The following is a 27,658-nucleotide window of genomic DNA, read 5'->3' on the forward strand; positions in this document are numbered from 1 at the left end:
TGTTTTATCTGTTGAACTTAGTCTGCCTATGCCTATTGAGTACCATTCATTTGGTACTCATACTACACTTCTTTCCCCTGCAGATCATAATAAGGTTATCATTATTGATTTGGACTGGTGCAAAGCCAATTTTGATTCGGTGATTTGGTAAGATCATGGCATCTAGAGTTGTCGATTTCAATCTAAGTTGGATTAGGACTAGTCTTTACTTGCTTTCGAAGATTTTTGTACTTATATTTATATTTTAAAAGCCTTGTACTCCTATTTTGATTTACATGCCTCAGTACTGAGTGATGCCAGGTCATAGGGTGGTCCCTTGTGTATTATTCTTTTGTTGTCCTCATTACTTTCTATTTTCTTCTTTATTTGTTCATCTTCTGCTTAATAGCCCACTGCCTCTAGTTCTGGGCTAGGGGTTAAGGGTTAAACTTATTTGCTGGAGGGTTTTAGAAGGTTTTATTATAGCCTAAGATATTAGGTCGTGACAATTTGGTATCAGAGCTCTAGGTGGACCAGAATCATTAGTAAGAGGGCAATGCCTAGTAAAGTCCTGTGGATCGATGCAGAGATGTCCGTATTCTATCTTTGGGAGGCTATGGGGTATATTTAGGAAATCATGTTCTTGACTCCTTATCATGTGTCTTTTCTTTGCAACACCTCTAAAACTGATCCTTTAGAATCCATTCTTTCTTAGATGGATTGCACAAGGTTTTCAGTGAACCCAATCGGAGAGTTAACGGGTTCTACTACAGTTTTGGCCAATGGTACTTAGGCCATAGATAGGTTGATGTTTCCTAGTAGAGTTCGTCATTAGTATCAAAGTATATCATGGAATTTCTTGAATGGGTTGGGCATAACCCTTCATCATATCATATGGATCGGGATATAAGTCGAGTGTTCATCTGGGTTATATTTTCTACTCTGTTTGGAATCAAAGCACTTGATAGAGGATGGGTCAACCTTACCCCAGATCGCTATCCATATAAGGGTTCTAGAGTAGGCATGATTGAGTCTTACATATATAGTGGTAAAAGGCCTCGCCATTTGCACAGTGGTGACAACATCCCATTTCAGGGTAAGTATTAGTTCAGTGAGGGACATCTTCCTTCACAATCCAGCAGGCCTACGGTGGTAGCACCTTAGGTTCCAGGAGGTTTCAAGGTAGCGCATGGAGCTTTCAGTGGACTGAGTTCAGATTAGAGTTCTCGGGGTGATCACATTTGGCCTTAAGGTGTTGGAGCTTGTCCTATTCCTGTTGGGTCCTTTTAGCAGGATGATATTGCTGATGATTGCTATGAGTGTGGTGAGTTAGGCCACTTTTTTAGAGAGTGTCACATGTGTTGCTACCACAGTACACGCAAGTGTACGCGGTCGTGCAAGTAATAAAGTGACTCTTTTTAGGAATCTAATGTCGAACCCACAATGACTTGTCAATAAACTATTTAGTTAAATTATATTAAATCTAATTATTTAATTAATCGAAATAAAAAATATTAATCCTTTTATACTATAAATTGCAAGAATTAATTATTAAAGTAAACTTATAATATTATTGGGAAAATTCCAAGGTTGCAGCGTATTAAAAATTCATGTTTCACATCTCTTTCATGAATTTCAGAAGGTTATCGAATTACTGATTTACATGGTTGATTTTACAATCATGGTCTCTCGACCTCTAATTGCCTACCTTTGTTGACATCCTAACTACATTGTTGAGAGGGGATAAGTATAAACCAACAAAGATGCATTAATCCTATCATCCCGTCTAGTAACCAAATATGGTATATAGGTATCTGTCACGGGCATCTTGTACACGAATTATCCTAGGCAATTCTTAAACAAACATGTTTCCTATATTCTAGTGTTATATCTCCTTTCTGTTTCTCAAGTTTCCGGTAGACAACAAATTTATTCTAATGGTGATTAAGCATTAAAATAGTAGAAGCAATAATATAGGAGTAATAAAAATGATAACCAACTTCATCCCTAAAATTAATGTTCAACAATCATTCATAGCTACAACTCCAGAACAAGGGTCTTTAGCTACTAATGTCTTAAGAAAAGAAGAAGAAAAAAAGAACCCTAGGGAAAAAGTTAAAAGTTAATTCCTCCTATAAAAACTAATGTTTGGAATATTTATAAGTATAGAAAAAAATTCAAATAAAATAACTGAGTATAAAACTAATTGGGAAATCCAAAACCCAAATTGGGTTTTGTACGCGTGAACAGTTCGTGCGCCGCAAGTAACTTTAGCTATCTTGGTTCGCTGCCACCTGGCAGTGGCAATTCCAAATTTGAATTGCAATTTCTCATTCAACTTTATATATAAATATTAATATTATATTCCAATCCTTTCATTAAGCAGTCTGCTTGATTTTCTTCTACAATCTTTCATATTTAATTTGTTTTACTCCAAATTTTTTCATTTTTTCTTCAGATTAATCCTAAATAAAATACATTATTTAGCACAATTCATAAAATTTATGCTCAAAAAGGATAAATAAAAAGACTAAATATGAGGCAAATAATAACTAAAAATATGTAGTTTTGGCCTCACATCACCACCCCACACTTAAATTTTTGATTGTCCTCGAGCAAACATACCGCTCATAAAAAAATCAAACTAGGAATTCCACCCCTTTGGTTGATGCAAACATGTAGACCATGCATAATTTTCAAAATATCAAGTATAATTCTCGATTATTATGCAAGATGTACAATAAAACAACAAACTTCTAACTTCCTAGTCTCAATGAAGGACTCTAACTCATCAAATTTAAGTTTGCTCACCTACTTCATAAAAGAAAGCTAATAAAATCACATATCTATCATGACACATGTGTCCTCATAAGAAAAAATAGTCCACACACTCAATTTAAGAATTGAATATAAATTAAGGACCTATCATCAAAGAACAACTCTAAGACTCACAAAAGAATTCACATTTGCACAAAGTATCATAAGCTTGTCCATTATGTACATCTCCACTAATTAAACATGCTCGAATAGAATCAAATAGAACTTTTAACGAGTTGTAATGTAGTTTAGGGGATGGATAGGAAAACTATATAATAGAGACTTACAATTCCTTAAGCACTTTGCACTTTCAGACCTAATCACCCATTATTTTCTTCTTTTTATTTTATATTTCACTAGTAATTTCATCTCATCAAGAACGCTTCAATCATATTTTTTCTTTCAAGCAATTCTTTTTTTTCTTTTTTTTCTTGTCACATTCTTTCAAGAGGGCTTTTTCATCACTTTATAGCTATCATTGATTACCTTTTGCACTCAACCATCCCTTTTCTTTAGATTTAACAATTATAATAAGTTTATTCTACAGTGCTCAAGGAAGCAAGGTGCAAAAACTAGGGATTCAACAAAATAGTCAAGGCAAAACATGGCTACCAAAAAGGCTACAGGCTCAAAAGGGCTATCTAATGATATAATATCTGAAAAGACAAAAATTTACAAGACAAATTAAAGAAAGACTATTATCATTTTCTAAATAGAGCAATACTTTTATTTATTTTCAATAACATGCAGGAAAAATTCTAGACTAAATGCAAAATATGGAATATATGCAAATTCTCACCACAAAGGGCATAAGTCTCAATCAAGATGGATCAATTCTGCTTCTAAGTAGACAGGGTCATAATAAACTACAAAATAAAATAAGTTATATACAGAGTCACAACTATGAGCTTAGGTGTCAAAAAGACTATCGCTATTATTTTTATTGTTTTAGCAATCAAACATTCACAAGAAAGTACTACTAAAAATTAGGCTTAAATAGCAAGTACCAAGTCAAAATGTCTTTTCTTTTCTCTTCAAAAAAAAATAAACAAAATAAAAATAAAATTTATTTCCTAAAATAATAAAACAAAAAATAGTCGGTTCAAAGGGACCCCCCTCGAAAAAGAACCGAAGAGAAAAACCAAGGGGTGGATAAGTGTGCTTGTACTAAAGAATAAAAAATAAAATAAAAAAAAATAAAAAAAAAATTATATTTAAAAAGTGGGCTAAGTGAAGAATAAAAATAAAAGAAAAAAATAATCTTTTTTTTCTGAAAATATTTATGTTCCAGTGGAGTCCGCGACAAATCCGCATCACGGACCAAGCACGGCGAACTATTATTTTTGAGGAGAAAATATAAAATTTAAAAAAATATTAAACAAACCTAAAGCACACTCCACCATAAATAATATATTGAAAGAATCCCCACACCACACTTAAAACGATGTTATGTCCCCAAAGCATTAATTAAAATTTAAAAACAAGGGTTAGAAAAAAATTCCTGAGGCATCTAGACCTAGTTAGTAGGTTCTCTCAATGTCCATCAGGGGTCGTACGCACCCATACTTAAGCTCAAAAATGCTCATTTGCTTCAAATTTTTAGGTACTCAGACTTTCCCAAATCTGCAAACACAAAAACAACACAAAAATGACACTAAAAAAATATATAAAAAATAAAAATAAACTCTACACAATTAATTGGGTTGCCTCCCAACAAGTGCCTGATTTAATGTCGCAGCACGACTCAAGTCACCACCCATTTTTCTCTCCACTTCGAAGATATGAATTTTACCCCCAATTTTGCATTCATGTTTTTGCTTCTTCCATAGGGTGGTGGTACAAAGATGGTGGAACCAAGTAATAGATTGTGCATTTAGGATTTCTTGGCTCTAAAATTAGGCATGTTATTTTGTATCTTTTCTGGTGCAAAGTTAAGAATGTAGGATTATTGTTCCTCATCCTCACACTCCTTCATTAGTTCGGATGACTTGAAAGACATGTCATCATCTAAACATAATGGCAAAAAGTGATTTGAATGGGGTTCAATACGTCCCTCTTTCAAACGTACACCAAATGCAACATGCTCACTTTTATACTCCTCAAAATTGGCCTCTTCAAGAAAAGTATGATTCCATAGCATCTCCTCCTGCTTTAGTTCCTCAGTTTGACTTATAAGTGTTTTTCCAGTATCACATAACTCATAACTATATTGTTGTGCGTCAAACATAGCAAACTTTGCATTCAATTCGTTGCTTAAGTTGTGAATATGAAAGAAAAATATATCAATATCTTGTAAGAGCTCTACTCGTTTCTCTGTAAAGTGTGTCATCCCATATTCAATTCTCCTTGAGCGCTCTCCATACTCCTCTAATAATTTTCTGCAAGAATCTATACTATCAAAGGAATAAGGATTATTAGAATCATCATAAGAGGATTTCAGGAAAGGGTAGCAACACTTGGGATAACCCAACCATAGACCGCTACAAAATTCGCAAGATAGAGATGGTGCACACAACTCGACCTCGGGAATACATTGACATTATTACCAAAAGTGATGTCCTTTACAATAAGGACAAGGGTCCATCCAACAGAAATATTTATCACTCCACACTTTTTCATTCGAAGATTTCATCTCAAGAAGATTATTAATTAGTGAAAAAAAAATAATAAGAAGAAAATAAAAAAATAACTTATGAACAACTCAAATAAATAAAAAGAAAATATATTACCTAAAAAAATAATTAATTTGTAAGTCTCCGGCAGCAGCGCCAAAAACTTATTGTGTTCAAACGCGCACGCAAGTGTATGCGGTCTCACAAGTAATATAGTGGCTCTTTTTAGGAGCCGGATGTCGAACCCATAGAGACTTGTCAATTAACTATTTTTCTAAATTATGTCAAGTCTAATTATTTATTTAAGCGAGCTAAAAAAATACTATTAATATTGTTATACTAAAGGAGAATTAAATATGAATAAAAATACTAACTTACAATGATTGGGGACAATTCTAGAGTTGCAGCGTACTAAAAATTTATGTTTCGCATCTCTTTCATGGATTTTAGAAGGTTATCAAATTACTGATTTACAGGATTGATTTTACAATCATGGTCTCTCGACCTCTAATTGCCGACTTTTGTTGACAGTCTAACTACATCATTGAGCGGGAATAAGAATGAACCAACAAAGATGCATTAAGCCTATCATAATTTCTAGTAACCAAACATGGTTTATAGGTATGTCACGAGGATCCTATAAATGAATTATCCTAGGCAATTCTAGAACAAATATGTTCCCTATATTCTAGTGTTCTATCTCCCTTCTTTCTCTCGAGTTCCTCGTAGACAACAAATTTATTATAATAGTGATCAGGCATTAAAATAGTAAAAGTAAGAATATAGGAGTAATAAATGATAACCAACTTCATCCATAAAATTAATGTTCAACAATCATCCGTAGTCGCAACCCCAAAACAAGGGTCTTTAGCTACTAATATCTTAAGAAAAGAAGAAGAAGAAAAGAATCCTAGGGCAAAAAGTTAAAGTTCTTTCCTCCTCTAAAAACTAATTTTTGGAATATTTTGTAGGTGTAGAAAAAAATCCAAATAAAATAACTGAGTCCAAAACTAATTGGGAAACACAAAATTCGAAAGAATTGGGTCTTGTACGTGTGAAGAGTTTGTGCGCCGCAAGTAACTTCTGCTATCTTGGTTAGCTGCCACATGCAGTGGAAATTCCTAATTTGAATTGCAATTTCTTATTCAACTTTATATATAAATATTAATATTATATAGCAATCCTTCCATTAAGCCCCCCTCTTGATTTTCTTCTTCAATCTTTCATATTTAATTTATTTTGGCTCCAAATTTCTTCTTTTTTACTTTAGATTAATCCTACAAATAAAATACACTATTTAGCACAATCCATAAAACTTATGCTTAAAAAGTACAAATAAAAAGACTAAATATGAGGAAAATAATGACAAAAACATGTATTTTTTGCCTTACATCTATAGGACCCTGGTACAGGTAGCTAGGGATGGTTCTCTAGGTGTTAAAGATCGTTCATAGTTTACTAGGGGCCGCTAGAGGAGTTCGTCGCGTTCTTCATGTTGGGCTTCAAACAATAGGGGTTTCTATGATTGTGGGGAGTTTGGTCAATGGTCTAGGATTGCCCCAGGCAGGGGTTGATCATTCAGACATTGCGAGCATCTGTTACTCCCCCGTCTAGGGTGATCGAAGCTTGTCATATATATGGAGAGTTTGGGCACCGATTAAGAGTATATCCCCAGCATGGGACCCTGGTGAGGTTTGTTTGGCCAGGTTATCTTCATGGGTCTACATCATGTCCTATTAGAGGTAGTTCTCATAGTGTTGCAGGTGGTACTTCAGGTATTCAGGTTGAGGTTAGTCAGGATCTGTTCCATGCTTCTACAAGTTAGTTAGAGGCCGAGGCTCCAGGTATCGATTGTATTTGGGTGAATTCATTGTTTTGTTAGTCATTATCTATATAGTGTGGTTTTGTGGTTTTCCTACCCATACATGCCTATTAGATTTGATAGTTGTCCCATGACTGTGGTAGTAGCCTTACTTGGACTTATGTTTTTATGCTTCAATGTTGTAGTTGATTCCTTTTAGTAGTGGATCGACTAGGTCGAGTTTTTGTATAGAGTAGTGGTGGTTGAGAAACTCTGTGTGCCTTTTCCTCTGTGGTTTGATATGAGTTTGCGACTAGGCTAGTTAGTTCTTGCCTTTTTGTCTCTCTTACCATCGATTTTATTATGGTGTCGACCCTTGTAAGATAGGTGGCTAGACCAGCCTTGTTAGTTCTGAGAGTGGTGATACTAGAGGATATAGTTGGCTTTGAGGGTTGTCTTATTTGCATGTTTTCCTATTGGGATTAGTGGTTAAATGTATGTTCTTACCATTGTGCTTAGCTAGATTTTCTTTGATTGGTAATTCTCTTCTGCCATTTTTGTTTTCTTGGCTTAGACGATTGTCTCCATTGCTTGGCATTATTTGGTTCGTAGTTGAAAGATTGGTTATTGAGGTAGTATTTTAATGAAGGTTTAGCATCTTTGGAGTTGTGTTAGATCTAGCTTGTCCATTCTTTCCTATGCCTTATAAGTATTTTCAGCCCTAAGGCTGTGGAGTTGAGGTTTGCTTTCTTTTACCTACCTGATTAGTTTCTTTATGGCGATGTTGGTGTTTGGCTTTAATGGTAGTTGGGAGAAGTGTAATTGTTTGAGTTATGAGAATGGTGGTATAACCTTCAATGATATATTGGTAATCTTAATTGGCCATCTCTTCCCTTTCGCCTTGATCTTATTCTCAGTTGTGATGTGGTAGTTTATTCGTTAAATCATTTGAAATCATTCCTTTTGATATTCTTCGTACCGGCTATGGTTAATTAAGAATTTTGGAAGTGTGATCTCCCATTGTTCCTTGTCACTGTTGTTGTTAGTTCTCTGTGATTGTGCTGGTAGATTTTGAGGTTTTGTTTAGCATTTGGAGCTGTAGCAGTGGTGCTCATTGTTGGCTTTAGATGTATCCTGAACTGTAGGATGGGAAGTTGGTTAAAAGGTTCATCTACGGGATGGGGTCAAAGTAATTCATGGAATTTGCAATTTTGAATTGGCATAGAATGTGAGGTTCGCTTTTGAAATATTCGTTAGCTTCCAGTGTTGTGAGTGAGAGTCGGTTCCCTTTGACTTTTATCGATCGGTTGTCCATGTTTGCATGCCACCTACCGACTTGGTCTCCTTGGACTAGGAAAATTGACTCAAAATTGAGGTGACAAAGTGGTTTGTGGGCACATAGTATCGACTCTTTGAAAGTTAGTATGGTAGGAGTAAGTCACTGGAGCTGGGCTCAGTGCATCTCAATATGCTATGCTAGAAGAATGAGCAGCTTTAGTTTATTACCAACCTAGTAGATCTACATTCTCTTGTTGATCTAAAATAGGTTTATGTTCAGCAACATAAAGTGGTGAGGTTCTGATTTTTTACCTAAGAATATTTACAAGGGGGAAGCCTTGAAAGGCCTAGTCTGTCGCCCAGCCTTTGCCTTCTTTAGTGGCCAAGTTGAAGCATTCAACAAGCCAAATTTTCACTTTAGGAGGTGAAAGAGCAGTTGAAGCGAACATTTTAAAATGATAGCGTCGAAGATCAAGTTAATCAAGGACTATGTTGTCAAGTGACGATTGGCTAAGGGGAATTCCATCATGTAGCTGGGTATAAATATGCTAGTTAAAGATGAGTCGGCGTGGTGTTAGACTAGTTCCAGTGGAGTACGTAAATGAGGATAGATCACATAGTTTTATATTGGTCAGTTTGAGCTATCGAGGGACCGGCGTCTTCCATAGAATAGATTCCTTCTTTGAGAAAGGAAAATGAAAGAGAGATTCCAAATAATGAATTTGAAATCGATGACAAAAATAGATAGATCTAGGCCTTCTTCCTCTAAAAACACTGAACCTACAAACTTTTGCGGATCTCTGCCGCTTGCTTTTGCGCTAAGTTACTTATAATACGATCTTTCTTATCTTACACACCATGCTAATGTGCCTTGGATGATCCATATCTCACGATTAGTGCTGAGTCTTGTCGTTCGCGAGATAATCATCCCTTAGAGTGTAGTGTTCTATTTTAGAAGGTAAGTTTCAGCTGAGATTGTTGGGTTTTGAAGTGGAAGATTGGAATTTTGGGCTTTACCCTGAGTTTTTTTTCTTGCTTAGGTTGTTGTCATCCCTAGAAGTTCAATTGAAGTATTTGACTCCTTGGAGGTTTGTGTAGTATGGTTTTGTAAGCAAGTTTCATATGGAGTTGAAGGTTTTCAAGATAGGTAAGATCGCTAAAACACTCTTGGTGGCTAGAAGAAGAAGGATTTGGAAGCATAAGACAAGTATTTGGATTTATGAGTTGAGTTGCATCTGCCACAGTCCTGTATTTCTCATTTTTGTTGTTTCGATGTAGTTTGGTTTTCCTCTATTGAATATGGTGTTTTTGGCCAAGTCTAGGTTGATTGAGCGAGAGTTGGAGCCCTAAAAGGAATTTAGAGGAGTCTTTAGAGTTAGAAGTGAATTTGAGCATTTTCCTCTTAGACTGAAATCTCTAATAATGTTTTTCAACACGAAGGGTGTAAGGGTCTAGTAGAGAGTGTGGGCCTAGTACCCTTATCATTTTGTGCCTTCAGGCTGTAACTGTACCTCTATTTTCACGAACGAAAGTTCTTATAGTAGTGGATGTTGTAATGATCTTCCAGGTCATTTCTTCTAATTTTCTGATATTTTCAGCATTTAGGGCTTTCCTGTAGCGACCCTAAGCCATTTATGACTTGTTGGGACCAATATTTCACTCGCATGGTCGTTCATTTGGGTTTTATACCCTTTTTCCTCTTTTGGAGCTCTTGGAGTTTGAAAGGTTGACTTAGGTCAAAACTTTAGGAAAACAGACATCAAATTGAAATTCTGACAGTTCCTTCAACTTCGAAATAGCTAAATTAGGCTACTAGCATGGTCGGCATGAGTATCAACATCACAACCCAATCCTAGGGCCTAGATGTGACATGACAAATGAGGAACCTGAAAGTACCTCAAACAAACCTCTTAGCATTCTTTTAGCCTTTCATAGGTAATGACATAAATAAACAAGCAAAAATCATACTAGTAAATCTTCAATTTACATATGTCCAACAATACCTCTAACTTTTAGATTTACTGGGGGCTAAGACAAGTCCCTAGATCACCCTCAATCAAAATAAAATAAATTGTCATAGTAATTGTCTAGAGGTCTCAATATATCATAAGCTAGAAAGACAAAAAAGTATTATTTCTGAAACATAGAAACTCACCAAAAGTAGCCTTCATATAAAATCTCGACTAGCCACGTAGAGGAGAACGAGGAAGAGCACCGGTCCCTACATGGTAATATTATGTGGGCAAAAGAGTATGCGTTAGTAATTTTAATGTACTAAGTATGTAGGCATGCATGACCATTGAGAAAACATTAAAACACTTATATAATATGAAGCATAATGCAATGCATGCATAATTAATCATACAGATATGCTTTAAAGCCTTCATTTACTGGGAAGATGACCATAACTGATATTTAAGATCATGTGAGCTATTACATGGAATCCAATATAACCCCCTATGTTGGCCGGGAAAACATCTTTTCGGGTAGAAATCCGTCAACTTCATTCATTTATTTAACTTTAACTTTAAGGGCTTTAATGAATCCATTAGCCTAAGCCTATAAGGACTCCCATGTTGGCACATAGTTAATGAGACAAGGGGTTGCTACTAGGATTCTCATACCGAATCCCACCTCAATGACCCATTCGGTGTTAAGTCAATCCCATGAAATACTTTAATACTTCAAAATAGTCATAGCATATAGCTTAAGAATTCAAAACATTATATTCGATAGAATAGCTCATTAAAATATTTGGTAATTCAAATATAAGAGAATTTTCCATATTGCATAAAGAATACATCATTCATATCATTTCATTATTCTTTTATTTCATAGGACTTTATTTTTGATCATAGACATTATTTTCATAAACATTCATTTGGAGTCAAAGCTTTCAAGTCAAACTTCATTGAAAACATAGTAAAACTATGCGAGTTTAATCACTTCAACTTTCAAACATGAATGTAAATGAAATTATGCATAAATACTTTGAAATCCATCAATTAAAAATGATGTTTTAAACAACCCAACATGAATTTCAAGAACCTTTGAAGAGCTAAATAGATAAAATACTTGCAAACCATCAATTCATACATATAAAATTATTTTGAACCAAAATAGACCAATAATCATTAGTTTAATAATGATTCATGCTATTAAGTAGAAATAAGAATTACCCATAAGAAAATCTTACTTGAAATCAAGAGATTTAGTTGAAAGAGTTTTGGACTACATGGGTGGAAGAACCCGTGGATAAACACCCGCATACCTTAGAGTAAAGTTTAAAGAAAATAAACATAATGTATCATATAATCAAAATACTTTTGGCATGAGAGTGGAAGGAATACTCTCATTGAAGCCTTACATAAGATAATATAAGATAAGTAATTAAACTTCAAATACTTAATAATCTATGCATTTGGAATCATGATATGAAAACCCATAAAGTTTCATACTTGAATTAAATAGAAGACTTTGATAATTCATTTGGGCTTCATGGATGAAAGGATCTATGAATCAATACCTACATACCGAAGAGTAAAGCTTAAAGAAGATATATATAATTTATCATATAATCAAAATACATTAGGCATGAGAGTGGAAGGAATACTCTCATTAAAGATTTACATACCTGGAATATGAAGTTTTACTCAGAATCGAAGGACTTAATGAACACTCTTGAATCCTAGCCTTTTCTCCTCGTCGGAGCATTTTATGTACTACCCAGAGTATATGAATCACCGAAATAGTATTTATACACTACTAAAAGTTAAAATTATATTTTGAGAATGAGTAAAGAACTGTATAGAGAAAAGAGTTGCTTGAGAAAGTTTGATGAATAAAATGATGAAATAAGAACCCATTTATAGGTATAAAGTAGGGACCTAACAATAATTAAAATAATTATAAGGAAAAATCTAAAAATTTAATGGAGGATTGTGATGTTATGGCTGATGTCAAATGGAGGACTATTGATGTCATGGCTAATGTCAAATGAATCTAGATCTTTTATGGTTAGTGAGATGAATCTTCTTTTTACAGAATACCCTTTTTCGGAGCTATGTTTGAAAAAGATAACTTCCTAATTAGGATTTGGTGTCTTCATATGAATTGTAGATCTAGAAGTTTCCTTTCATTTTAGTAAAGAATAAAATGATTTGAAGCATCCTACAGTGATATATGAATTTTCTTCTACAAATACTCTATTTCATCACAACACCATATCTTGCAAAGATTAATTTATTTGACCTACTTAACCTCTGAATCTTAATATATGGTGTTTACAAAGGTTGTAGGTAATGATGTTGGAGTTACGTAAAAATTTGAATCACCAAATTTACACCAACCTATGAAAAGTTATGCCCTAAATACAGAAGCAGTATCATTTTCATTGAGAATTGGAACACCATATATAACATTTTTAGGGGGTGTTACAATCAAGGCATTCAGTATGAGTGTAGGGCTATTTGACGCTTTAGCCTTTGAAATTTTCCATAAGGTTGACTTTGCTAAACATTATTGGAATGCATGTTTGGATTGAAATTCCGTCAAAGCGATTAGCTCCAAGATGTCGAGTTTGGTCTAGAACGACCTTTCATGCGGTTCTGAAGGCTTTCAGTCTTATTTTGAGTCTCTTTATGGGTTTTGACTTAAAATGGCGCTTGGATGTAGGAGTCTCTTTTTAGCTAGATGACCTCGGATGGAAATTTTGAATGCACTACTAAGTTCAAAATATCGAATTTGATGGGAGTAGCATAGTTCATTTGCATGCATGGGGTTCCAAATGAATCCCGAACACCCCATTAGAGTTTTACGCAGACCCAACTACCATTTGCATTTGCGAGCCCTGGGAGCCGAGTTCGAGAGCCCAGCTATTCAAGCCGATGCAATTGTGAGGTCCTGTCCGCATTTGTGGGGGTCAAGTCTGTTGACCCTTCACATTCACAAGGATACCTCCTGATATCGAGATAGCTTGTTGGACTATTTATTTAAATAAAGAATAGTCATAAATCAGCCCAAGTTCATTTATTGTTCTGCTAATTTTGTGAGCTAGGAAGTTCCAAATTGAGAGATTACAAGTGTTGGGTGTTCTTAAAGTTCATGGCTACACGTGGGAGTGTTCGGAGAGCTTTGAAAAGCTTCATGTTGAGGTAATTTTGTGCTCATAGCTACCATGCCTCTTTGTTGATGATTAAATGTGTAAAATATTGCATGGACTGATTTTCATATTTTCGAGCATCGAATTATGTTGTATTTTGGTACACAAGTTCTTTAAGCTATAATACACCTTTTTATGGAGTCAAATTTGAATTTTCCATTGGGGTCCCATAATTCCGTTTTAGACCTAATTTTGGGTCTGTCTCCATAAAATATGAATTTGGTTTCAAAATGTTTTTATTGATGTCATGATCGATATTTTGATAGTGTGGTGGTGAGTGGAGGTGTTGAATACTTCAAATTGGAGGATTCATAGAGCGCATGATCGGCTTTGAGGTAGGCTACGATCTTCCACTTTATCTAAGCTTTATTAGCTATTGTTTAGTATATATTTCATGTTATTTAGGTTTGTATTTACTGAGTTTAGGTCTTTCTTCCTTCTATAAAATTTTGTTGACTCCGATTGAGCCTTGACAAGCGTAGTCTCTTAAAATACATATTTTTGGCTCATGACTAAACATGCATTATGGATTGGTGAGGTTATACTTATATGTGTGGATATTGATGGCCTTAGGCTAAGTTTGAGTCGTAGATACTTTATCATGTGATATACCACCCTCAAAGCTAGGAGTAACTTCCGATAGGGCTTGTTTATGGATTATTTATCATTATGCTAGTGCCTGAGACCTTAGTGGCTCATTGTAGCCTTATGTTTGGTTAGTTGTGCTTGTTGGGAGCTGAGATGTCATATTTTGGGGAACGATGATGACCCTAGAAATATTTTCTCCCTTTGTATGGTTTTGAACCATTTCCCGACTACTTCGCTTTATGTTTAGTGGTAGGCTCTTGATGCCTTTATGTCTATTATCTATTATTGGACCCAAGGTCGTATTCGAGAAGCGATCGGATCCCAGGTTAGTTCATTTTCCTTAATAGTGTGGTATGACTCGATGTTACTTTTTGAACTATGTGTGTCTTGTTTGGATATTGGTGATGGCATGCTTGCATTATTTCAACATTTCACATGTTTTGTGGTATGATCCTTGTTTATTCGTGGAGTTTTACTACTATTTTGAGAGGGCTTTCTCATATTTTTACTACTTATTAAATCAGTTTTAACGGGAGTCGTACCTCATGGACTACTTTGATAAACTGGTTTTGAGACTTATGAGGCGTCGAGAACGTACTCCTTTTTCTACTAGAGACATTAGAGGCATCTAGGATGTATTCAATTTTTACTTGACTAGTCAGCGCATAGACTCCCTTTCTTAAATATGGATGGTCTTATTTATGCCCCCGAGTTTACTCTTTCTAGCTGGCGTGATGCCCTTGGGAGTTTACTAGATGGTTGGACGGGCCCTTCTTAGAGTACTTATTATTAGAGGTTACTAATTTTTATTGATATCCAATGCAACGTCGCCCTTTTATACATCAGCTTGGCTACTCACTCTCTGGCACCACTACGGAGTCCTATATGTTTATGTAAGACCTGGTTCGGACCCAGGCTGTATATATGGACTTCCCGCATCTCCTATGGGCCTCTCTAGTCGATACTCCACTGAACTAAATGAGGGATATACATGGGTCCCACTTAGAAGGTCGAGGACTGTGTTGGGTGTATACACTTGGTTTATGATCTCTAAGAGCCACTGATGATGTTACTGGTTTTTACTAAAGACTTGCATTCATTAGCATCGCCTATCACCAGCATACTTATTTGTTGTTTGGTCCCCCTGTTTTATGGGGGCCGGGGATATATTTTTCATTATTTGTACCTTTCGGAGGTATGGACGTCCAATCGGTTATTATCTGATTATCTTTGTACTTATCTCTTGTTGTATTTGTAGTTGGTCTACAGGTTGTCTTAACTCAGATTTTTTATTGGTACTCTCGGTTAGGTTGAGTTTGATTAGTCTTTAGGTGGCTATGTGATTAGCGGTGACATTTAGTATTCCATTCTTGATTAGTTGACTCCTATGGTGCCTTCTTATCGTAAATAGGTTGTTGTCTTGCTCTTCCAGGTGCATTCTTGACCTTGTATTCTTTTCTCTATGTACCCTATCTCCTTGCTCTTATTTCCTGTACTACCTTTTGTATTAGTTCATGATTATTTACTTGTGTTGTATTTACCTTGTTATATGTTATATATACTTGCTTTATATATGGAGCTTAGTCAGCCTATGCCTATTGAGTACCTTTCGTTTGGTACTCACTACACTTATGTCCCCTACAGATCATAGTACGGTCATCGTCATTGATTTGGACTGGTGCGGAGCAGCTTTTGACTCGGAGATTTGGTGAGCTCCTGGTATCCGGAGTTGCTGATTTCCATCTATGTTGCATTAGGATTAGTCTTTCTTTCGATGACTGTCTATACTTATATTTATATTCTAAAAGCCTTGTACTCCTATTTTGATTTAGATGCTCGACTACTGATTGATTCCAGGTCTTGGGGTAGTCCCTTGTGTATTATTTTTGTTGTTGTCCTCATTACTTTCTATTTTCCACTTTATTTGTTCATCTTCCGCTTGATAGACCACTGCCTCTTGTTTCGAGCTAAGGGTTAAGGGTTAGACTTACCTTCTAGTGGGTGCTTGCAGGTGCTACCATGACCTGAGAAATCAGGTCGTGACAATAAGTTACTTTATATTTCTCAATTTATGTGGTACAGATGAAATTTGGAGAGTCATCCATATATTTTATATAGTTTTTTTAAAAAAATTAAGTTGTTAATTATTGTATTATAATACTTTTTATGTTATTTTCAAATCGTATATATTACTTTATTTATCTCAATTTATGTGGCACAAATAAAATTTGGAGAGTCAATTAAATTTTATACATGATTTTTAAATATTTTTAAGTTGTTAATTATTATGATTTATAATATATTCTTACGTAATTTTTAAATAATAGATGTTATTTCTTATGTCTCAATGTTTGTGATATTGATAGAATTTCAAGAGTTGAATAAATTATTTATATTAGTTTTACATATTTAGTAGTAAACGACTTTGAAAGCATAATATTAGTATAAGTAAATTTTAGTCTTAGTGATGAAATATGCAATTCCTTAAATTTTATTAGTTAATTTTTTTATTCAAACACAATTAAAAAAATAAAAATAACTACGGTATTTCTAATGCTGAACATTACATGTGATGGGACTTGTGGAGTCCGCGTAAGTCCATACATCAGTAATTTTTATGCCTTTTTAGGCATTGTAAATATTCAATGTAGTTACCGAAGTGCATCAGTTGATTTATTGTAAAAAGGTTCAAAAAAAAAAGGACAAATGAGACTTCAAAAAAGTACCGCAACCAGATGCATTACCAACACAGATACAATGGAATTAGAGAGACATGTTATTCTTTTTTTCTCTCAAAGTCTTCTACCAAGTAAAAAAACTCTTACGAGCTCTCAAAGAAACTAGTTTTTATCTTATGGCTGCCATGGAGCCGGATCCACCTCCGGACCTCCAAAAATTTCCTTCAAAAGATGGAGTCGTAGATATCGACGAGACGAATCCAACGCAAAAGGAATCGTCTCAATCCGACATCCGAAGCTCCGGGAATGTTGAAAAAACAGCCGCGATGACTGTTCATCTTCTCCAAGAACATGCTGCCACTGATCGAGAAATCAATTTTAATTCAAATTCTCTGATTTGTTTTGAAAAACCACCAATTGGGGATGTTAGAGCAACATCTAATCTACAACATATCAGAAAATCAAGTGATTTCACCGTGGCAATTGAGATAAACGAAGCTGTGACTGTTCAGGGAAATTCCGGCGAATCACCGGCCAATCGGACTGCGATTTGGACGTCTTACGGCGACATTCGAGGTGGTGCACCACCTGGGGTTTGTTACCCACCTCGAGGCGCCCCTCATACTAAAATCCCAACTCTATTGGACGACGGTGGCGCCGGCGACACACTGTCGAACTCCGACGTCAGAGTTCCGGTGACATTCAAGCTTCTAGACCAATGCCATCTTGTAGAGGAGCTCAATACGAGTACAATCATGCAAAAATCGCCACCATCCACCAAGTCAAACTCGTCGAATATCAATTCGAATAATTCCTGCGGTGAGGCGATTTCAGGCACTGGCGCCGCCGCCGCATGTGATGGTGAAAACTCGAAATTGTCAGTGGATTTTGTGGATGATCATACAAGGAACACCATTAACCAAAAAGCCCAATCATCCACAGCTCCTAACACTTTTAATTTGGAAATTAGGGTTGCACCACCACCTGCCGGAGGCGGCGCAGCGGCGGAGCCCCAAACTCAAAATTAGCACTGCGAAACTACTCAACACAATGAGGGGAGTCCACCAATGCAAAAAGCCCCATCAGGTATGCCTCATTTCAATTCGAATTTGACTTTTAGGGTTTCCAATTTGTCTAGTACTGACAGCAGTGGTGGCGCCGGAGCTCCGGCGATCGGAAAAAATATATTTGAATTGAATTTTAATCCCCAGCATCAAACTAACCCACAAGAACAATTTTTTTCCAAAAACAATCCCTCCAACAATTCAAACGTCAATTCTAGTCTTGAACCTAAAGAAAAAACCACCGGAACCATCTTTCCGGTGAACGCCCAAAATAAGTCTCAAAGTAAAAGTAACCCTCATACTCTTAGGAACGAAATAAACCAAACAACACAATTTTTAGGCACCTCCAACTCAAATTCTAAAATTCCAACTTGTGTCACTAGGGGCGAAAACAGTCTTATCGTGCCCGAAGCTGTTTTGGTTGATCGTATCACCACCTTGGGAAATCCTAGCACCTCCACTAATCCTAAACATACCAACCACCCTCCCATTTCAGACTTTCCCCCCATCTCATCCAATTTCCAAAAATTTGACCCAAAAAACTCTAAAAATCCGATAGTGTCCTTTACCCCCAGTGCGCTACCTCCTAAGACTAAGTCCCCTAACAACCAACCCACCACCACACATCATCCTCCACCCCCTATAGCAAAGCAATCCATGGCCACAAGACTAAGAGCTAAATAAGCCGAGCATACAACCAGAATTGACCTAACACCTCCAAAAAGGGTGACAAAACAAGGTTGTCTGACTATCATGTTTAAGAGAGAAGACTACATGGTTAAGATGGCTGAATCATGTAAGTATACTCTCATAGGCAAGGTCTACAGTCCAATGCCCAAGATGGAGGTAATTCGAAAGAAGTTCATTAGTCAAACTGAACTTCAAGGCAAGGTCAAGATTACCCATTTTAATTCTAGACATATATATATTGACCTTGATAATGAACACGATAGAATTACTGTACTAGATAGCAAGCGAATGTATATTGATGGTGTCTTTATGAGATTTCAAGTTTGGACCCCTACTTTCGATCCAAACTATGAAACCCCCATTCTCCCTGTGTGGGTCATACTCCTGGAGCTCCCACGACATTGTTTCCATAAAGAATTTGTTACGCTCCTGCTTGCGGACGTGGGACAAGTGTTGCACTTGGACATGGCCTTCATGCAAAAGACGAGGGGGAGCATGGAAAAAGCAAAAGTCCAAATGGACATCACCAAGCCTAGAATCCAAAGTGTATGTATTGGATTCGATGAAAATGATGATCCAAATGGAGAAGGAAGATGGCAGGACATCGAATATGAAGATGTCCCCCTTTACTGTACTTACTGCAAACACCAAGGTCATACTCCTCTTGCTTGCCCTGTCAGCAGAAGAGATACAGAATGCAACAAGGCCAAAGACAAGGAAGAAGAGCCAAAGAAAGATGCGTCGCCAAAAAACACAGGTATGATCTCTACTCCTATTGTCTTAACTAATGCTATAAGTTTCAGGCAACAGGTACCACTAGAAGAAACCAGCACCACAACTCAGGAAGGAAGTCGCAAAGCACAGGAGCACTCAACCAACCAAAACAGGAATCAAATCTCAAACAACCAATGGGAAACCCAAAAATGAAGAAACTTCAAAGGTAAGACTCAAACTGTGCAAAACACCCAAACGATACAAGGCAACACTCAACAGGTATATAGACCCACTCAAGCCATGAATACAGGTATTGATTGTAATATTGTTGCTATGACTGGTGCAATTCAAAATGGACAGCACGAGCATCAACCAGGTATTGACTCAATGCTCCCAATCCCCCATGTCTCCCCCAGTAGTTTTAATGTATTGAATGTTTTAACTGCTGCTGCTGAAGTAGTTAATGGAGGTGAGGATGGTGGGATTCAGGAGAAGCCAACTAACCTGCAGGAAGGGGTATCCAGAGGGGGGTTGTGTCTCATGTTTTGCATGAGAACCTTATGGTTGACCCTAGGAATGACTTTAGAGCTCCTGCTACCACTTCACATATTCAGCATTCTTCTTCCCAACATGTTAATAAAAGAGATTCTGTTGATGCTCAAAAAATAGCCTCTAAACTGACCCCTGCTGTGACCATTGGATGTGAGACTGCAGTTGATTATGGAAGGCTTTCAAGTCTTTCTTTGAGAACTGAGCAGCAGAAGTTCAGGAGTGTAGATGTAGGGGCAAACCAGAGCCAAAAAATGACTCAACAGGTTGCTCAGAACCTGCAAGTCTTGGGAGGTTCTGCAACTGTTGGCTTGAGGGAAGCTATACATGTCCTGGGTGCTACTTCATCTGCTACTATGGAAGAAAATAGGGTGCACAATAGGGCCACTCAGATACAGAAACAAAGACCTGCAGATGCTCCTATTCCCACCAAGAAAATGACCAATACTGCAGTCCCCTATCATCCTCAAAACTCCCAGGAAAATAGGGTGCACAATAAGGCTACCCAGATGCAGGGATCAAGACCTGCAACTGTAGGTTTGGAGCAAAATTTGCATGGTTTCGGCCCTATTTCAGCTTCTAATCTAAAGGAAAAGAGTGTGCAAGTTGTGGCCCCTAAACTAATATCAATTCAGCAAAACAGTCAAGGTGTAGATCACACTGAAAATGTTGAAAATGACCAACATTATGGTTGCAGTTTCAGCATTACTTCAAGTGATCAAACCTCTAGTCTTAGTTCCCACCAAGTGCAACATTCTAACTCCAAACAAAAAGACAATGCAACCATTAGTGGTATAGAATTCTCAACTAGTCCTAGTACCTATAACCAGTAAGCTACCTCTAAAACACTACGGAAAAAGAGAACTAGAAAGAAGAAACAAGAAAAGAAGCAAGAAGCTGCAGCCTCTACCCCTCCAACCACTATTGATACAGGTGGAAAAGATAACAATGGTGAGGTGTTTCCAAACTCTTGCTCACAGTATGTACTCTTAGATCAAACCACACCAATAAGGAGCCCTGATTTTAGTTGTGAAGACCCTCTTAATCTTACCCCTTTGAATATTCAGCCAGCTCCTTTTACGCAACCTGAAAATGCCACCAACATCCTTTGCACTAGCAATGATGCTCAAACTTCAACTCCTGATAGTGATGATGAATATGGGGTTATTCATTCGGAGGATGAATATGACCAATACTTTCAAGGTGAGGTTGAACTTGAGAATGAAGAAGAGACTGCTGAACAGTCCAATAGTATAGCTGCACCATCCAATACCACTACTAAGGTCACGAATGATGAGATGAACCAGCTAGCTAATGAGCAAGGCCTATCACCTAGAGGCATTCATCACAATCCAAAATTTACAACTATTCATGCTCCTATTAGCAACCAAACACTAGGCTCTACAACCTTAGATCCCATCAATGATTAACACAATTGTTTGGAATGCTAGAGGTATCAATACCAAAGGAGTCATAGACAGACTAAAGTCACTCAAACATATCCATCAAACGTCCATCATTTCCATCCTAGAACCTTTTTCCAACAATGCTCATCTCCAAACCTTGAGAATCAACCTTGGTATGGATAAGTCCGTTTGCAATCCTAATGGCAAGATTTGGATCTTCTGGACTCAAGATGTTGATTGTAAAGTTATTGATGTTGACGACCAACAGATCACTTGCGAGATAAAACACGTAGAGCATCAAAATTCATTTCTCATGACTTTTGTTTATGGAAAATGCAAAGATACTCTTAGAAGACCGCTTTGGGATAGGCTCCTACACCACGCTTCCACTAACCTTCCTTGGTGCACAGTTGGGGACTTCAATGTCATCACCTCCATTACTGAGAAACTAGGTGGAATCCCTTACAACATGCAAAAAAGCATCGAGTTTATAAGCGTTATTGAAGCATGTGGCCTAACGGATTTGGGGTATCATGGCTCAGACTACACTTGGTGTAATCAATGAGATATGCATAAAAGAATATGGAAGCGACTCGATAGAGCTATGGTATCTGATAATTGGTTAGCTACTATGCCTCACACTTCAGTCACCCATCTTCCCTCTACTGGTTCTAACCATAACCCTTTACTAATAAAGATGAATGCTAGGCAGGATTCCGCTATTAAATATTTTAAATTCTTGAATTTTTGGGTGGATAACCCTACTTTTCTCGAAATTGTAGAGTCCTGTTGGGACAGACCCCTGACTGGGAATCAAATGTGGTCCTTTCACCAAAAAATGAAAAGGCTTTCCTCCACCCTTAGCAAATGGTCGCGAGTGGAATTTGGCGACATTTTTGCCAAGGTTGAGGAATCTGAAGAATTGGTGAAAAGTGCCGAAGAAAATATGATAGTGTCCAATAATGAAGAGAACAGGATGCAATTGCATGATCTCAACGCCGAATACATCAGATTTCTTAAAATTGAAGAGAACATTCTCAAACAAAAAACTCAACTACATTGGTTCAAGGATGGAGATGCTAACACCAAGTATTTCCATGCTTTAATCCGTGGTAGGAGAAGGAGATTGTTCATTCACAAGGTTACCAACGAAGAAGGGGATTGGATTCAAGGCGACGAACACATTGCTAGAGCAGCATGCGATCATTTTCAGAAAATATTCACAAGTGATGAATCTCGGATTCCGAAGAACATCTTGAATTACGTTCCTAGAATGATCACAGATGCTCAAAATTAAAGCCTTCAAGCCACGCCTACCATTGAAGAGTTGAAACAGGTAGTCTTCTCCATGAATCCTAACTCTACACCTGGTTCGGACGGTATGAATGGAAAATTCTTCCAAGCTTGCTGGGAGATTATTTCAGAGGACCTACTAGCAGTGGTTACTTCTTTCTTCGGAGGGTATGCTATGCCTAAGTTCTTTTCTCATGCTTGTTTGGTCTTGCTCCCAAAGGTAGATCACCCCAACACACTCTCTGACTATAGACCCATTAGTCTCAGTAACTTCACCAATAAGATCATATCAAAACTCATTTGCCTCAGGCTTGCTCCGATTCTCCCCGATCTTATTTCTCTCAATCAGTCCGGGTTTGTAAAAGGAAGAAGCATCTCCGAAAATATCATGCTAGCACTGGAGATTATCCATGATATCCGAAAACCTGTTATTGGCGAAAACGTGGTTATCAAGTTAGACATGGCCAAAGCATATGATAGAGTCTCCTGGTCCTATACTTGTCTAGTACTGAGAAGGATGGGCTTCGGTGAGACCTTTATTGATATGATTTGGCGAATCATGTCTAACAATTGGTACTCCGTTATCGTTAATGGGTCTAGACATGGTTTTTTCCACTCCACCAAAGGGCTCAAACAGGGTGATCCTCTTTCTCCCGCCTTATTCATTTTGGGAGCGAAGGTGTTGTCTAGAATGTTGAATAGTCTTCATAATTACCACTTCTACCGTGGTTTTCATATGGAGAAAAGAGGCCCACAGATTAATCACTTGAGTTTTGCGGATGATGTTATCATCTTTTCCTCCAGAAGGAAGGAAATTCTCCAGATTATCATGAAGACCTTGACTCTGTATGAAAAGACATCAGGGCAGCTTATAAACAAAAATAAGAGCCACTTTATGATGCATCCCAATGCACTCCAAGACAATGTGGAAACGGTGAAACAGGTTATGGGTTTCACTCAGAAGCATAGTCCCATCACCTACTTAGGATGTCCTCTATACATTGGCAGGCAGAGAGTCATGTACTACATGGACATGGTCTCTAAGGTTGTCAACAGAATTAGAGGGTGGCACTCCAAAATCCTCAGCTACGGTGGTAGAGATACACTCGTGAAATACATACTTCAGTCGCTCCCCATTTACCTTCTTTCGGCCATTACTCCCCCCCGTACTACTCTCAAACAGATTGAGAGAGTCACCGCTGATTTTTTCTGGGGGTGGAAGGATAACAAGAAAAAATACCATTGGGCTTCATAGAAGAAACTTTGTTACCCTTATGACGAAGGAGGTATTGGGTTGAAAAGAACTACAGATGTGTGCAAATCTCTCCAGTTAAAGCAATGGTGGATCTTTATAGCTAAACCAACATTGTGGGGTGATTTCCTTAGAGCCAAATACTATCAAAGAGCGAATCCCATCATCAAAAAATTCCATACTGGCCAGTCGCTTGTGTGGAAACATATGATGCACAACAAACACATTGCCGAACCTCACATTTAATGGAGGCTTCACTCGGGTTCGTGTTGTTTTTGGTGGGACGATTGGCTAGGTATCGGACCCTTAGCCAATTATAGGCAGGAGTTGGGAAGAGCAAACAATGCGAGGGTGGCTGATTTTCATATAGATGGCCAATGGAACATCGATATGCTAAATCAGTTGGCACCAGCGCAGCTCGTTCCTCTTATTACTTCTTCCACACTTCAGCTGCAAGGAAACACATCGGATCAGGCCATTTGGAAGCTGAATACCAATGGGAACTTCACATGTTCCTCGGCATGGCAGCTTCTGAGGGAACACCAAACCAATACACTCTCCGACCATTACACTTGGCACAAAAACATCCCCTTTAAATGCTCCTTTTTGTTGTGGAGGGCTTTTAGAGGCAAGCTGCCAACAGAGGAAAAGATCACTGCTTTTGGATATGTTTCCACACCATGCTATTGCTGCCACAGTCCAGGTACGGACACCATAGAGCACATTTTCAGCACTGGCCATTTCGCTAGGAATATTTGGCACTACTTCTCAAATTCCCTAGGCATAAGGCATGAAGCCACACCCCTCAAACCTCTTGTTATGAGCTGGTGGCTTCGCAAGTACCGCACAGAAGCTCACAAACTTATCCTTCATTCCACCCCAATATTTATATGTTGGAATTTGTGGAAGAATAGGTGCGCGAGCAAATACGGGGGGAAGAGTTCTAGCTTAGTGAGAGTGAAATTTGCAGTTTTCAAGGACATCTCAAATCTTCTTAGAGTCGCGTACCCCTATATCCATTGGCCCTAGAACTGGATCCACACCATCTCCTGCATAGATAAGTGTACTCATGAGATGAAGATCACCCAAGTCTCGTGGATTAAGCCACAACTCGGTTTCGTCAAGCTGAACACTGACGGCAGCGCATTGGGTAATCCGGGGGAAATTGGGGGGGTGGCATCTTAAGAGATCACATGGGTAAATTCATCTTCGCCTACACTATACCGTTAGGGGAGGGAACCAATAATCAATCTGAACTAGAGGTGGTAGTTTATGGGCTTAAATGGTGTATTCAACAGGGTTTTCAGCACGTTATCCTAGAAGTTGACTCGGAGTTGCTCACTAAATGGATCAATCATCAGACTAAACCTCCGTGGAGCCTTCACCAGGTAACTCAGGACCTTATTGGTATTTCCAAATTATTTGTTCACTTTTCTTGCAGGCATGTATACAGGGAGGCAAACTTCACTGCAGATGCTCTCTCCAAGCACAGTCACACGCTTACCACTCCAGGCCACTACACCACCCTCCAGAAGCTACCTCGTGGTACTCGAGGTTACTACATGCTAGATAGTGTCGGCCTACCGAGCTTCAGACGAAGGAAGACCAAACGGATTAAAAAGCTTCCATGATCTACTATTTTATGTTGCATCCTTGGATTGAGCACCCAATTGCAGTGTTTGTGATTTTCCATGTTATATCTTAGCCATGTTATTTGATGTTCATCGTCTACACTAATTTTTTTGTATATATAACATTTATGAGGATTCATCCCCAGTTTTATTTAGATTTTTCCTTTATTTTATGTAAAAGAAGAGTCTCCCTTATTTATGCTTTCCTAGTTTCTTTGTATCGAGAGGAGTCATTTCCTTTAGATGCATAGTTTCTAGATTTTCTTTTCATGTGCTTGTATCGGGGATGAGTTGGCTGCCCTTAGTAGGATGGTCGGCTTATGAACCACCATAGGATTGGAGGTTAGGTTTATGTCCCCCTCTGTGTATTTTTCTGTTTTTATGTATAATACAGCTTGGGGGTGAGCGGCTCAACCCCTGGTCGCGCACGAGAGGTGGGAGCCTCGTGCAAAGTCTGTTCCCTTAAAAAACAATGGAATTAGAGAGAAAATTCCTGAACCAAAACTTTCAAAAGCAAATTGTACAAACAATAGAAGTATAATAAAAAGCGATATTATATAGTACATAACCAACTTGTCCTTGAATGAAATGTTAATGGCTAGAAGTACACGTATCGTTCAACAGCTATGTTCTTCTAGCCACTTATACATAGTAGTAATTAGTGAAAAGAATATACGAAAAGACTGAAATTTAACGGATCATATAAGATATTGTTCGAAAAAACAATAGGAAATACAATTGAAGAAGAAGATGGCTTTGAGGTGTGAAGAATCACTTTCTTTAAAGAGATATTGCATGTATACATATTGGGAAAAATACAAACAAATCCCTTTAGAATACAACAAAGCACTTTTGTTTATACTTGCAGATTTTTCTTCTGCTACTCTAGGCAGTCTTTATATTTATAGAACATAAGAAATGACTTTTCATAAAATTCATGTTCTTTCATGAACAAATAACTTTTCATAATAATTATTTTCTTTCATGAATAGACATGTTTGTTCAATTCAAGACCTCTATATATTATAAAATATTAAATAATCTCCCACTAGTTTGTAATATTTCTCATAATAGCATGCATACCAGAGAGTATCTTATAATAGATTTGACCTTTCCATTCGTGCAAGTACTTTAAAGTTCCGATGAAGTTATTGGTATCTTAAAAGATTTGAACCACAACTCCATGTGCCAAAATTGAAAATATCACACACATTATTTGTAGCTTAGAAAATTCAATAGTTGCTTAGCATGTTTATGGTCATGTGCTCATTCTGATTTCATGAATATTTACAAGACCAATCCTTTAAATCTTGCTTGAAGCGACACCACTTTAATATACATATAGGTGAAATTAGCTACTATATCCCTGTTACTGTGGACATTTACTAATTTCATTAAGATTAGTTCCACCTCCATGTAATAGGCTTGTAATGACCCTGAAGATCATTTTTGATATTTTCGATAAAATTATCATTTTACCCCTCCCATCAGTTGCCCCGAGTCATTTTAGATTGGGTTTGAAAATTAATTTTTGGAAATCTTGTAAAAAAAATTGAGTTTTTGCTAGAGAAATGAGTTTTAAAGGCTTAAGTTGTCCAATTTTGATTTTTGAATTCATTTGGAGTTTCGAGTCTCGGAATGAAATTCCATTGATTTCATCAGTTCTGGAATGTGAAAATTGGTCTAGGAGAGTTTTCAAAATCAAATTTGGAGTGGAAACGTGTAATTTGGGTCCGAGGATGGTTGATCCAGGTTTGACGTTGGTCAACATTTGGGGTTCGGGTGCTCTGATTGAATTTCTAATGGTTCTAATGGTTTTGGGAGGTGATTCTAATGTTAGGAATGGCTTCGTTGCAATTTTTTGGAAATCCTAAGCTCGTTTTAGTATTTTGGAGGCTTAAGTTAGTTTAGTTGCTACTTTTCGAGTTTTGGGTCAGGAGACTTTGAATTCAAATTTCGTCGATTTCATTGAGTCCGAAATATCATTTCCAATATGAAGATTGATTTAAAATTTGATCCAAGTTTGACTTTGGTCGATATTTGGGGTTTGGGTGCTTGGATTGAATTTCTGATGGTTCCAATAATTTCGGGAGGTGATTCTAACGCTAGAAAGGGTTTCAGCGTAATTTTTGGAAGTCTTGAAAT

Source organism: Solanum dulcamara, chromosome 3, assembly GCF_947179165.1.
Source record: "Solanum dulcamara chromosome 3, daSolDulc1.2, whole genome shotgun sequence".
NCBI lineage: Eukaryota > Viridiplantae > Streptophyta > Magnoliopsida > Solanales > Solanaceae > Solanum > Solanum dulcamara.